At 41.4% G+C, this 11,275-nt stretch overlaps 1 long non-coding RNA gene across 1 annotated transcript; it reads left to right on the top strand.

Annotated features, from left to right (window-relative positions):
• The first annotated feature begins 1,080 nt into the window (after nt 1-1,080).
• On the top strand, nt 1,081-6,956 carry LOC128105549 (uncharacterized). Its single transcript, XR_008216365.1, has 3 exons — nt 1,081-2,413; nt 3,213-3,262; nt 4,255-6,956. It is a non-coding gene; the product is annotated as an uncharacterized LOC128105549 (long non-coding RNA).
• Nucleotides 6,957-11,275: the final 4,319 nt, after the last annotated feature.

The raw sequence follows: 11,275 nt of genomic DNA, 5'->3' as shown, positions 1-11,275 counted from the left end.
GAAGTGTAGTATATACACCGCGGAAAAGTAGATCATCGTGGGGGAGGGTCCAAGAAAGCAGCCTTGAGCTAGTTTGCTTTGCCACTCTGTGGTCCCCACAACACAACTTACAAGTGGGTAGCCTTAATGATCTGTTAGGTCCCGCTCCTGCTGTGACGTCTGAGGACAGTGTTAATAATCAATGTTACAAGGAGCTGTCTGGAGGTCTGTGGAGGACGTTTGAAGGCATCTTTTGAGAAGTGCTTTTTCAGAGTGTCATCTTGTCCCTCAAACCTACTCTGGTCCGTGCAGTCTCCAGCTCAGTCATGCCACAATCTATGTTGTCTCCTAAACCTGAAATCTGGGAACTGTCCAAACCTTGCTCATGGCCCACACCCAATAAGCCACTAATTTCTCTCAGCCCCAACTATTTGTTAAAGTTACCAGCCATATTTCCAATCACAGAACTCAGGCCCTTCTCTCATGCCTTGGGGCAGCCCCAACAAACTGGACTGTCAGTTCCTACTGGGTGTCCTCTGCAAAATGTCTCCCCAGTTCCTAAGACAGTTCTCCTGGAGGGCAGGGAATGCTCTCCAACGATGGCCTCACCACCTTCCCAGCCCCCACCTCTGTCTCATGCTTTGCAGAGATCAGGCCACCTCTGATTTTTTGGCATACAGTTCTTTGGCTGAGTTTCTTTGATCCTATGTGCTTGGGACCAGAAGTCTTTCAGTTTTTGAGTTTGATTTTGGATTTTGGAATATTTATATAGACTTTAATAGTTAGGTATTACTAATCTGAAAAGCCCAAATCCAAAATGCTCTAAAATCAGGAGATTAGATTCATGTTGATGCTGAAAAACTTTCAGATTAGAGCATTTTGAATTTTTATACTCAGGATGGTCAACCTGTATCACGTAGCTTTATATCCCCATTCCTTGGGTCATCACGTAGCTTTATATCCCCATTCCTTGGGTCATGGTGATTTTTCTCTCTAATTCTTTCTCTGCCTCAGCCTCCAAAGTGATGGAATTACAGACATGAGCTATCACTTGTAGGTCTAATTTACAATATTTCTTTAATCTCTGTAGAAAGCCTATGGTGACCCTTGGCTAAGCTAAGGGCCCCACTTTGTTAGGATTTTGTGTTACTACCACGTTAGTTAAAATGATCTACACAGAAGTATCTCTTCTACTGCGCTATGATTCATTGGGAGATGTTCCTTCCATTTTCATTTAATTTTTTTTCTCTCAAATTTATTTATTTTAATTGTCAGATAAAATTGTATCATGTCCAGGATAGAAGAGGTCTCAGGGGCAAGCAGAAGGTTGTTGTTGTGAAGTACAATATTTAAAAAAATTTAAGAGCTAAATTTTCAAATTAAACGTGTTTATTGTATTCTAGTATTAGCATAAAGCTATAGAAAGCTTTGGATGCACTGTTTTCTTCTGAAAATTCTGCCTCATGTAAGAAGAGAAAAGTAAAAGTATACAAATGAATGATTTTGGACATTCAGTCAAGGAGGCCTCTGGTCTTTTGAGGTTGTTCATTTTTCCTAACATGGGTGATGAAATGCCCCAATATTTCCTGATGCTGGCATACTTGGGAATCCCTCAGTAAAGCAGTCTTGCCCATGATGCCGTCCTCTCCTTGTCTAGCAGCAAGACTACCTATGACCTGCATGACACCCCTCTGGGTGATCTTTCCCCAAAGGCACAAAGCCTAGCAATAGCCTTGCCTTTGTGCTAAGAAAAAGGTGACCCCAGAGAGAGCAGAACTGGATTTGAGTCCTTTGGCCAGGCCCCTTTGTGGAGTGCACACACTTAACTCTGGGTGGAGCATGCAAAGAACCCTCAGTGTTTTCTCCAGCGTGACCCGAGGCTACAATTGGGCTGTTTTGTTACACCTTGTTCACTGTCCAGATGAGGCTGGACAGTGACATACTGGCATGTTCTCTGAGCTCTGACCCAGAGAAATTCCTCCTTTGTCACTTTGTATGGTTTATTTTGCTAAGTGACAGAGTTGAATCTGTCACAGCACGAGCCAAACAAAATGGTGATTCGCCAGCCCACCGGTGTGGAGTCCCTTCCTTCCAACCATTCTGCAGTAATCATTATTAGAGAGCAGTTATTTATTGGTCTTCACGCATAAAATGAACAAGACCTTAGCTAGATGTTTATTGTTTAGGATGTGTATATTTTTTTTTCAAGACTTTAGCCCCTGACACTTGCTGAAATCACTATTATGAAGCACTGAATTTGTACAATGGGGCGGTGTTCTGGTCCCTGACCCGTGGAAAGCTGCACTGATGTACACCCTTTCATTCTACTGACTAGATGGAGCTGCTCGAACGGTGCACAGGCTGAAGCAGCCACCAAGTTCCACCAGGGGCTGCTGTTGAACTTCTGAAAAAATATCGTAATTCGGAGAAGAAGGTGGGTAGTGGTGAATGGGGAGGGAGGCGAGGGGCTGGTGGGGGAGTGGTGGAAAAAAAAAATCTTGGATGCAAAGCTGACATTTCTGTCTGAGGTGAGGCATGCTTTGCTGATGCCACACATGGAATGTTTCGGAAGTGTCAGTAATAAATACTTCTATCAGGAATCTTCATATTCCACAGCTCTACTTATCATACCCCAAGGAGACTCATACAAAGACGTAGCTGTCAGGGGCTAATTTGGGATCTGAAAACTAGGGTGGTTGTCAGGCATCTTTTCCCATGTGTGATATTTATCTTCTCTCACAAACAAACTGAGTGCAGGGTTTTTAATTAATTTCCAAGTGTCTCCCATGGTAATTTTCTCTCTAATATATTAATACGATGATTTAAGCCTTCATTCAGGAGCAGACTCTCGGTTGAAAATCACCAAAGGCTTAGATGGTGTTTAGTGTTATCGATAAGGTACACGTTCGTTGGTTTGCAGGGGATCAATAAAGTTGCCCTTTCCTCATTTTTATTTTTAGAAGCATCAATGGGGTTTTATCTCTTTTAAGTATATTAAGGAAATCGTGGGCCCGTTGGTTTTATTTTTCTCCTTTTGATTGGAGGTGGCTCTCAGGCTGTTTCTCTTATTGTTTGTATGTCAGGAAAAGCTCTTGATTTGATGAGGAACAAATGAATTTTTTAAAAGTATTCCCCTTCAGAAAAACTTGATCTTTCTGTCTTTCTCTCTCTCTCTCTCTCTCTCTCTCTCTCTCTCTCTCTCTCTCTCTCTGTCTCTCTCTCTCTGTCTCTAGAACAAAGGTCCTAGAAAAAGAACATAGAAAGGGTCACATCTCAGAAGCAGGTAAGTCAGTTAGTTGAAGAATGAGTGAAATAATCCTTTTCTCTGCCCAATATCCCTTTCAATGCGAAGCATGAAATAAAAATAACAAATTGGATGCATACTATTTGTACGAAGTGTGAAATAAAAATAATAACGAGTTGAAGGTATACTGGTGCTAATTGTCCATATTTAAACAGTTCACACTGTATGGGCAAATCTATATTCTCTAAATATGTTGTGTATGATATAATTTTATCTGTCAATTGAAATAGATGCATTTGAGAGGAAAAAATAAAATGAAAAATGAAAGTGACATCTTTCATAGAAGCTACATTTAGAGTTTTATTTATTTGTTTTTGGTAATGCTTACTTTTTTATTTAATATTATTATACTCTTGGCTCAAAGGTTGCCTCAAATTTCATAAGAATTTCCCCCCTCAATTCACCTTTATCATATTTGATTACTGGGGTGATAGGGCAGTCCTTGAAGAAATATTTATCTTTCTCTGAAAACGACATTCAAAAATCACTGGAAAAGTTGTAGCAATAAAAGGAAATCCCCAGAATTTATACAGGGCTTTTAATTACCTGCAATTAAAGTTTAAAGCCTTAGAAATTCAGGAAACTCACTCTTATAGGTCTGGAGATTAAATGTGTCATTTTTTTTCCCTGTGTGAGAATTTCATTCTTTCTTTCTAACCTGTCACACAAACATTTCCCCTAGATCCATTAGGCAAATTTAACAACCAAATATCTACCTAGTGAGAAATGAAATTTTAAAGTTCAGCTGCCCTGCGAATAATTTGTATCCCCCCTACTCTCTATCCCTGGCCTGCATGGTTGTATGTAAGTGCCACAGAATCAACCTTGTGAGCACAGATTGATCCTGGCAGCTTTTATTTTATGTGATTTCCAAGGATCGGTCTCGAAATGCTTCTTAATTGAAATAGTTCTCCTCCTTTGCCTTTTATTTTATTGTCCGTTCCTTCTTGACACCTTGTACATCGCATCAGAAGCTATTTTAGACGCATGAAATGACAGCTTTCTCAGAGCCGACTGATAGACCTGCGCGTCTTCAAGCAGGAGTCGCTGGCGCCAGCTTCGCGCAGAAGCGTCCCCTGCACGATGGGCGAGTCACCTAGAAAGGCAACCTAAACTGCAGGTTAATCATCCAGCCCTGGCTGGTGGCACTTCTCCCCGGCCCTGCATCCTACCAAAGAGCAAGAAAGCCAAGAACTGTTTTCTCTTTGCTATTTAATTTAACAGAATCTGGGCTCAACGTTAGTTGGAGATGATATTTCCTCTCGGCTGGGATGGAAAGGCTACTGTAATTTAGCAGTACATTGTGAGGAAAAACTAAGGCAGCTCCGCGGCATCTTTCTCCCCTCTTGTATCGTTCCCTGGATGGGAGAACACACAAAGTGGTGGCTGTGTGGCTCAGGCATGCACAGATAACTCACGTGTTACAGAGTCCGAGGGAAGAAGCTATGTGATGTTTTGGACTTAGAAAAGGGTTATTTGTGAAAAAATGTATTTGTATCAGTGAGTTGAAAAGTATACATAAAAGGAAGCAGGATACAAAAATATTGTAGCGAGGAACAAATGGTTCAGCGGATCAGACCCATCCTCACTAGAGGTAGAGAGCAAACATCTCCTAATGGGATGGGTAACAAGATGAGTATTCTACATTTGTTTTTCGGTTCTACCTAAGTCTTTGTAACTTTACAATGTAAGATCAGAAATTGGAGCCAATTACCATAATCTGTGGTGGTTTGGTGGGAACATGTTCTACATCAGACAGTTAAAAGGGTGGATTGCTATTAGGGCATGTTAATGCCCTTGATAATGTCTCTCCTCGCTTTGTAATGGCTCTTGCTGAAGTATAGAATTCTTTTATCTTCTTATTACATTATGCAAAAACTTGAATTGAAAAGATATTTGCAGGAACATTTAAAGTAGTGCATCAATCAGCTTCAAAGAAGAGAAAATGTTCTCGGAATAGCTTATAAAAGGATAACTGTCACTTTTATTTTGGGGGAACAAAGGCGACAACGCAGAGAGCATTTTATTGTAGAAGCACATGGCGCGATTCAATAAATACGCCGTGCAAATAGGAGAGAGAAGAAACTTCGTAATTATCTTATGACTTAAGCGTCGTCGTTTAAGCAACACTTTCAAAATGCAGCCGGCGACGAAGCACTCTGGCTGCTGGGTCCTGAGTTCTAGCCTGTGAGTCCCCGTGAGGTGATAACTGTCTTTGATAACACAGGATTTGAATGGATTAGTCATGCTCTGTTTTTAATACTTCTCAGAATGCTGCAGAAAGGCGTGTGGGGAGGGCCTTAGCAAAAACCTTAACAGCCACTTAATGGCGTAAGCTTCTCAAAATGGGTTTCCTTATGTGCGTGGTATTCAATTGTTGCTCTTCTTGTGGCTGCTGCTAAGACAGCTTTGGATTGGGGTTTAACTGCGTTGTGACTTGGGTTAGCATGTCAGGATGTTCCTTGTGTATTGACAGAAATCTCTCTGTAGCATAATTCCAGACCTTTAGGATCAGGGCTGCTTTGCGGCTGTTCATTAAGGATATTTACACCTTCCTTAAAATGAGAAATTTCTTGTTAGCTTGCAAGCATGCTTTGGAAACTATAAATGCTAACTATGCAATCTTATTTTTCAAGTATGTCTCCCAGGCTTTAGTCCTCAACCTGATGATGAAGACTCTGTTCAGCAAGGCTGAAGAGGCTGCCACCCAACCATCTGATTTTTTTTTTTCTGTACTGACATGTGAGCTTAGGGCCTCTCATGCAGGCTAGGCAAGGGGTCCTTTGCTAAGCCACACCCCCAGACTGAATTATTTAAAGGAAACACTCAGACCTGGCACCTGGAAAACATAATATACATTTCTACAATAGGAAAAACCACCTATAGAATCCAAATTTTCCATACTGCGTGTTTCCACATACATAGACATACATCTAGGTGTGGAGAGTCAGGTCCCTGTATGCAGAAACTATGTGGTGAGTGCCTGTTGAGGTTTTTTTTTTTTAAATCCTAATCAGAAAAAAATATATCTCTGTTTTCAGACATAACTAAAGGATGTTATGCCTTATTAGATGTAGTGATACAATCTTTTCCAAGACTCAAATTCTTCCAAGATTCAAAAAATTTTCATTTGAAGTCGAATAACCAGGCTAATTCACTCCCTCATGCCGTCGTAGCCTAGGAAATTATATTAATGCTATGACATTTCTAAGAAATAATGCTCATTTATTTAAAAACTGCAAATATAGCACCTTATAATAAGAAATCAGCTCATGACTTTGTGACATCATTTTGCTCACATCTTATTTCTCATGGCTATTGTACACGGTACCCAATTCATTAAAATAATTTTCTCCTCATTTCAGTGGGCCTCACACGGGTTCTCTGTAGAGCGTCACTCAGGCAGTGCTCTCAGAGATGCCCCACGTTCTCATTGTTCCTTTCCCTTGGTCTGCTGGGGAACACTCTCATCTCGAAAGTACAGGGAAAATTATCTCATAAAAGAAATTTAATAACAACAGAACTTCTGAGATTTTGAAAATACAGAATTCTTAAGTTATTGAACTATGGGAAAAGCTGTAATTTATAACCAGCAAGTTAGAATGTTGTACACATCTGTGTACTGTTTCAGAAAATAAAGGTTGTTACCATAGCAACTGCCACATAATATGGACATACGTTATTTGTGAGATGCCAGGCTTCGTGTTAAAAAAAAAAATCTCTCTTCTCGTGTCTGCTCCCTGATGTTTCAAGGATTCCCACCCCCTCTTTACTATTACATGGGGTTTTCTCCGTTAGCATTCTCATTTCCCCTCATTTTCATTTTTAATACTTTGTTAGCTCAATTGATGAGTTTGCGCAGCACAGCTATGCTTGGCCAAGACATTTTCTCCCTTGTGTTTGGTTAATTTTTAAGGAATTCCAGTTAATTTTTTAAGGTGTAGAAACATGTAGGTATTAAGAATATGCCATTACTGTGAATATGACACATAAATATCCCTGCTGACATTGTGTTTATTTGGCCTGTTGAGTGTTTCACAATTTTGAGTTACATGACCATTATGGTATTTTACCACTTTAAAAAAACATTACCTAGAAGCATACATTTATTCTATAAGTGTAATTTTTCATTTAAAGATTTGTATGATGTGTTCAGTCTCATTTGAAATCAATCATTATTAAGATAATTTTGAATATTTTATTTTATTGTATATATTTAAAAAATTTTAACTTTTTGAGAATTTCATACATAAGTATTATATTTACATAATTTCCACTCTCCACCTCCTCCCTCTCAGGAGGTCCCCTCCAATTCATAATCTCTTGTTTAATTATCTTTATCACACACACATATATGTATGCACATATGTATATATAAATAAATACTGTCTGCTGAGTCTACTTAGTGATGTTCATGTGTATATGTGTTTAGGGCTCACCACATATTGGGGGATTCAAACAATTTTATGATGACAAAATTTGACTACTTAAAGATAACAGAAGTTAGGTATGATAGTTCATGTCTGTAACCAAGCATTTGGGAAGCCAAGGCAGGAGAACCAATCCGTAGCTTCAAGATCCACGTGGGGTATAGAGTCAGATCTTGTTTCAAAAAAAGAAAAAGAAAATGAAGAAAAAAAAGGGAAGGAAAGAAAGAAATCAGCTCATGACGTTATTTGTGACATCATTTTGCTCACATCTTATTTCTCATGGCTATTGTACACGGTACCCAATTCATTAAAATAATTGTCTCCTCATTTCAGTGGGCCTCACACGGGTTCTCTCAGGCAGTGCTCTCAGAGATGCCCCACGTTCTCATTGTTCCTTTCTCTTGGTCTGCTGGGGAACACTCTCGTCTCGAAAGTACAGGGAAAATTACCTCATAAAAGAAATTTAATAACAACAGATTTCTAGTCTTTCTTGGAGAATGATACTAATTACTTTTCTTATGACTGTGACAAAATACCCGAGAGGAGCGACTCGGGAAGTTTAATTTCATTTCTTTGTCCCTCCTCACCCTGAAGGGATTAAGTCCGACCACGATGGTGAAGGCTTGGCAGCTGGGGTTCTGGTCTGTGGTGGTCTGCCCTCCAGAGCTGTCAGACCAAGAAGCCGGGCAGACTAGAATTGGAAGTAGAAGTGAAGTCCACCTTCCAAGCTTGCCCCTCGTAGACTACTTCAGCTAGGAAGGCCACCTTTCTTTCTTTTCTTCTTTTTTTTTCATGCATACCCATTTTATTCAAACAGGTGTTTAATTTTACCTTTTCTTTTTTTATTAAGAATTTTTTTTATTCATTTTACATACCAATCACAGATCCCCCTCCTCCCTCCTCCTGCCCCTTCAGCCTCCCCCCCAAACCCCCCATTCCCTCCCACAAGAAGGTAAGGGGAACGCCACATTTCTTAAAGGTCCCACGGCCCCTAAAGCATGACCACCAGCTGGGGACCACGTGTTTGAGCACTCGATCCTGTGAGGGGATGGTACCACCATAACTGGAAGTGCCCCTCCCCCCCAAAAAAATTGACAAACAGTTCTGAAATCTTGATTGGAAATTTTATTTTTGTTTATTTTTTTATTTGAGACAGGATCTCAGGTAGGCTAGGCTGACCTTGAAACTCATTACGTAGCTAAAGATAGCCTTCAATACTTGCTCCTTGGGTCTTGCCCTCCAAATGCTGGGAGAATAGGTGTGATCATTGCCGGTCTTGCACTCTCCATTTTAATATCAATACAAATCCTATTTGTTTCATGGGTAGAAGAATGAATCAATACATGGAAGGAAGTTAACAATGGAATCTTAGAGAACCATTCAGTACGGCTGGATACGGGATCAGAATGTCCAACTAGTTTGAAATAAAAGCCTGAAAACAGTTCCACAATAGAAAGATGGTGTTTGGCGCTTGTTGAGGCCACAGTGTAGCAAAGGCCTTTGAAGGGAAGACATATTTGGGGTGATGAACTTCATTGTGCATCACAACTTTGCAGTTCAGAGTCAAGATATCATTGCCATCATTGACATATTTTATGAGGTGGATGTTTTCCGGAGAGTGTTACCACCTGCATTTTCTTTTACACAGGGAAGATACTAGGTACTGACTTTCTTTAAGACACCTACCTCTGAATCTGCACAATGGTTCTCTGTCATAAAAGGTATTTTATCTGTCACAAAAACAAATACTTCTGGTGAAAAAAATGACAGAATGAATTATACTCCTTTTTTCTTAAAAAAAAAAAACGTAATAGTTTAATCAATAAACATTTATTAAACATCTACCAGGTGCCAGGCAGAGCTCTTGGGATATAACGGTGGATAAGTGAGTGTCCCTGCCTCCAGAGACCCGGCACACCTAACTGGAGTGAAACCATCATGAGTCACACGCTGGGTGGGACCTGTTTCCTCAGGTCTCAGCTTCAACTACACAGTAACAGTGACCAAGACCCACACCTATGGAACACTTCCTTCCTTCCTTTTCTTTTTTAATTAAGAAATTTTTTATTCATTTTACATCCCAATCAAAGATCCCCCCTCTTCCCTCCTCCCGCCCCTCCAGCCTTCCCCCCCCACCCATCCCCCATTCCCTCCTACAAGAAGGTAAGGCCTTCCATGGGGAGTCAGCCTGGTACACTTAGTAGAGGCAGGTCCAAGCCCCTCCCCCTGCCTCAAGGCTGTGCCAGGGGACACTTCCTTTCTGACAGGCCCTTCAGCTGTCACACAATAGTGCCACATGGGTTTCCTGGCAAGAAACTGAGGCTGAGAGAGTCTGAAAAGCTTGCTTAAGATCACAGGATTTTCCAGCCTGTTCAACACACCTGTGATAGTGCATGCTGACTTCTGTCTGAGTTGCTACCGTCCCCATCCTCGGCACCTTCCGCTCTCACTGGGCTCCATGGCAGCTGCCTGCCTGACTCCCCGGCTGCCACTTTGCTCCGATCACCTCAAAGTTCCTGGAGTACCTTCAAAGAAGACATGGTAGGCCATGTGTCTCTCCTGCTTCAAACCTTCCAGTGGGTTCCCATTCCACGTAGAATATAATCTACAAATCTTTTTCATGGCTCACAAGAGTTTGCCACCCTGTTTCCCCCTTAAGCCCCGATACCCTTGCTGTCATCCATACTTCCTTCACTGTGCCTTAGGCGAAAGGTCAGCAACTTTTTCTAACAAAGGTAAGATAGGAAATTATTCTTGGTTTTGAAGCCATACAGCTCTTAGTGTACGCACACACATGCATGTATGTGTGTGCATGCATGTGAACATCAGAGAATGACCTTAGGGGTTCCCCAGGTGCCTGTCCCTTTTCCCTCCCTCCCCAGAGATCTCTCATTTGCAACTCACCAAGTAGGCTAGGCTGGCTGACCAGCAGGTCCTGGGGATGCTGCCTCTCTTCGCTTTCCCTATCAGCCCACCCCCAGGCATTGGGATTACAAGCACGCCTGGCTGTTTTTATGTGGGTTCTGGGGATCGAACTCAGGTCCTGAGGCTTGCATAGCAAGCACTCTGCTGTCTGAGCCATGTCTATGTCTCCAGCACAGGCTATTCAACTCTGCTGACAAAGCACAAAAGTAGCTGTAGATGCTAAATGAACAAATGGATGAGATGAGTGAGGATGGACTCCAGTGGGACCTCATTTACAAAGGGAGTAGGCTGGCTTGGTCTACAGACCGTGATTTGTTGGCTCCTGTTTTAGATTTACTAGTCTCCCTTTGGTTCCTTCCATCTGCCCGAGCCTTTCCTACCTCAAGAGTCCTGCACTTTCTCCAGTTCATCCCAACTTTGTCCTGATGTTGAGCACTCACTGTGGATGACCGCTCCCCTCAGCCCCCCCTTTTTTTGCTGTCATGTCTAAGTTGTCCCACTCTATTCCATTGTTAGTCATTGGTACCCAGGTTTTCTCAACTCTCTATCATGAACAAGTTTATTAATCCAGTTACTTGCTTGCTCATGGTCTGTGCACCACCCAGTTGATGCAGTCCATGCAGTGTGAAGAAGAATC

The sequence above is a fragment of the Peromyscus californicus genome, unplaced genomic scaffold (genome assembly GCF_007827085.1).
Source record: "Peromyscus californicus insignis strain IS unplaced genomic scaffold, ASM782708v3 Scaffold_9__1_contigs__length_137607984, whole genome shotgun sequence".
Classification (NCBI taxonomy): Eukaryota; Metazoa; Chordata; class Mammalia; order Rodentia; family Cricetidae; genus Peromyscus; species Peromyscus californicus.
Note: the sequence above shows the minus strand (reverse complement) of the source record. Positions and strands in the feature narration are given on the sequence as shown.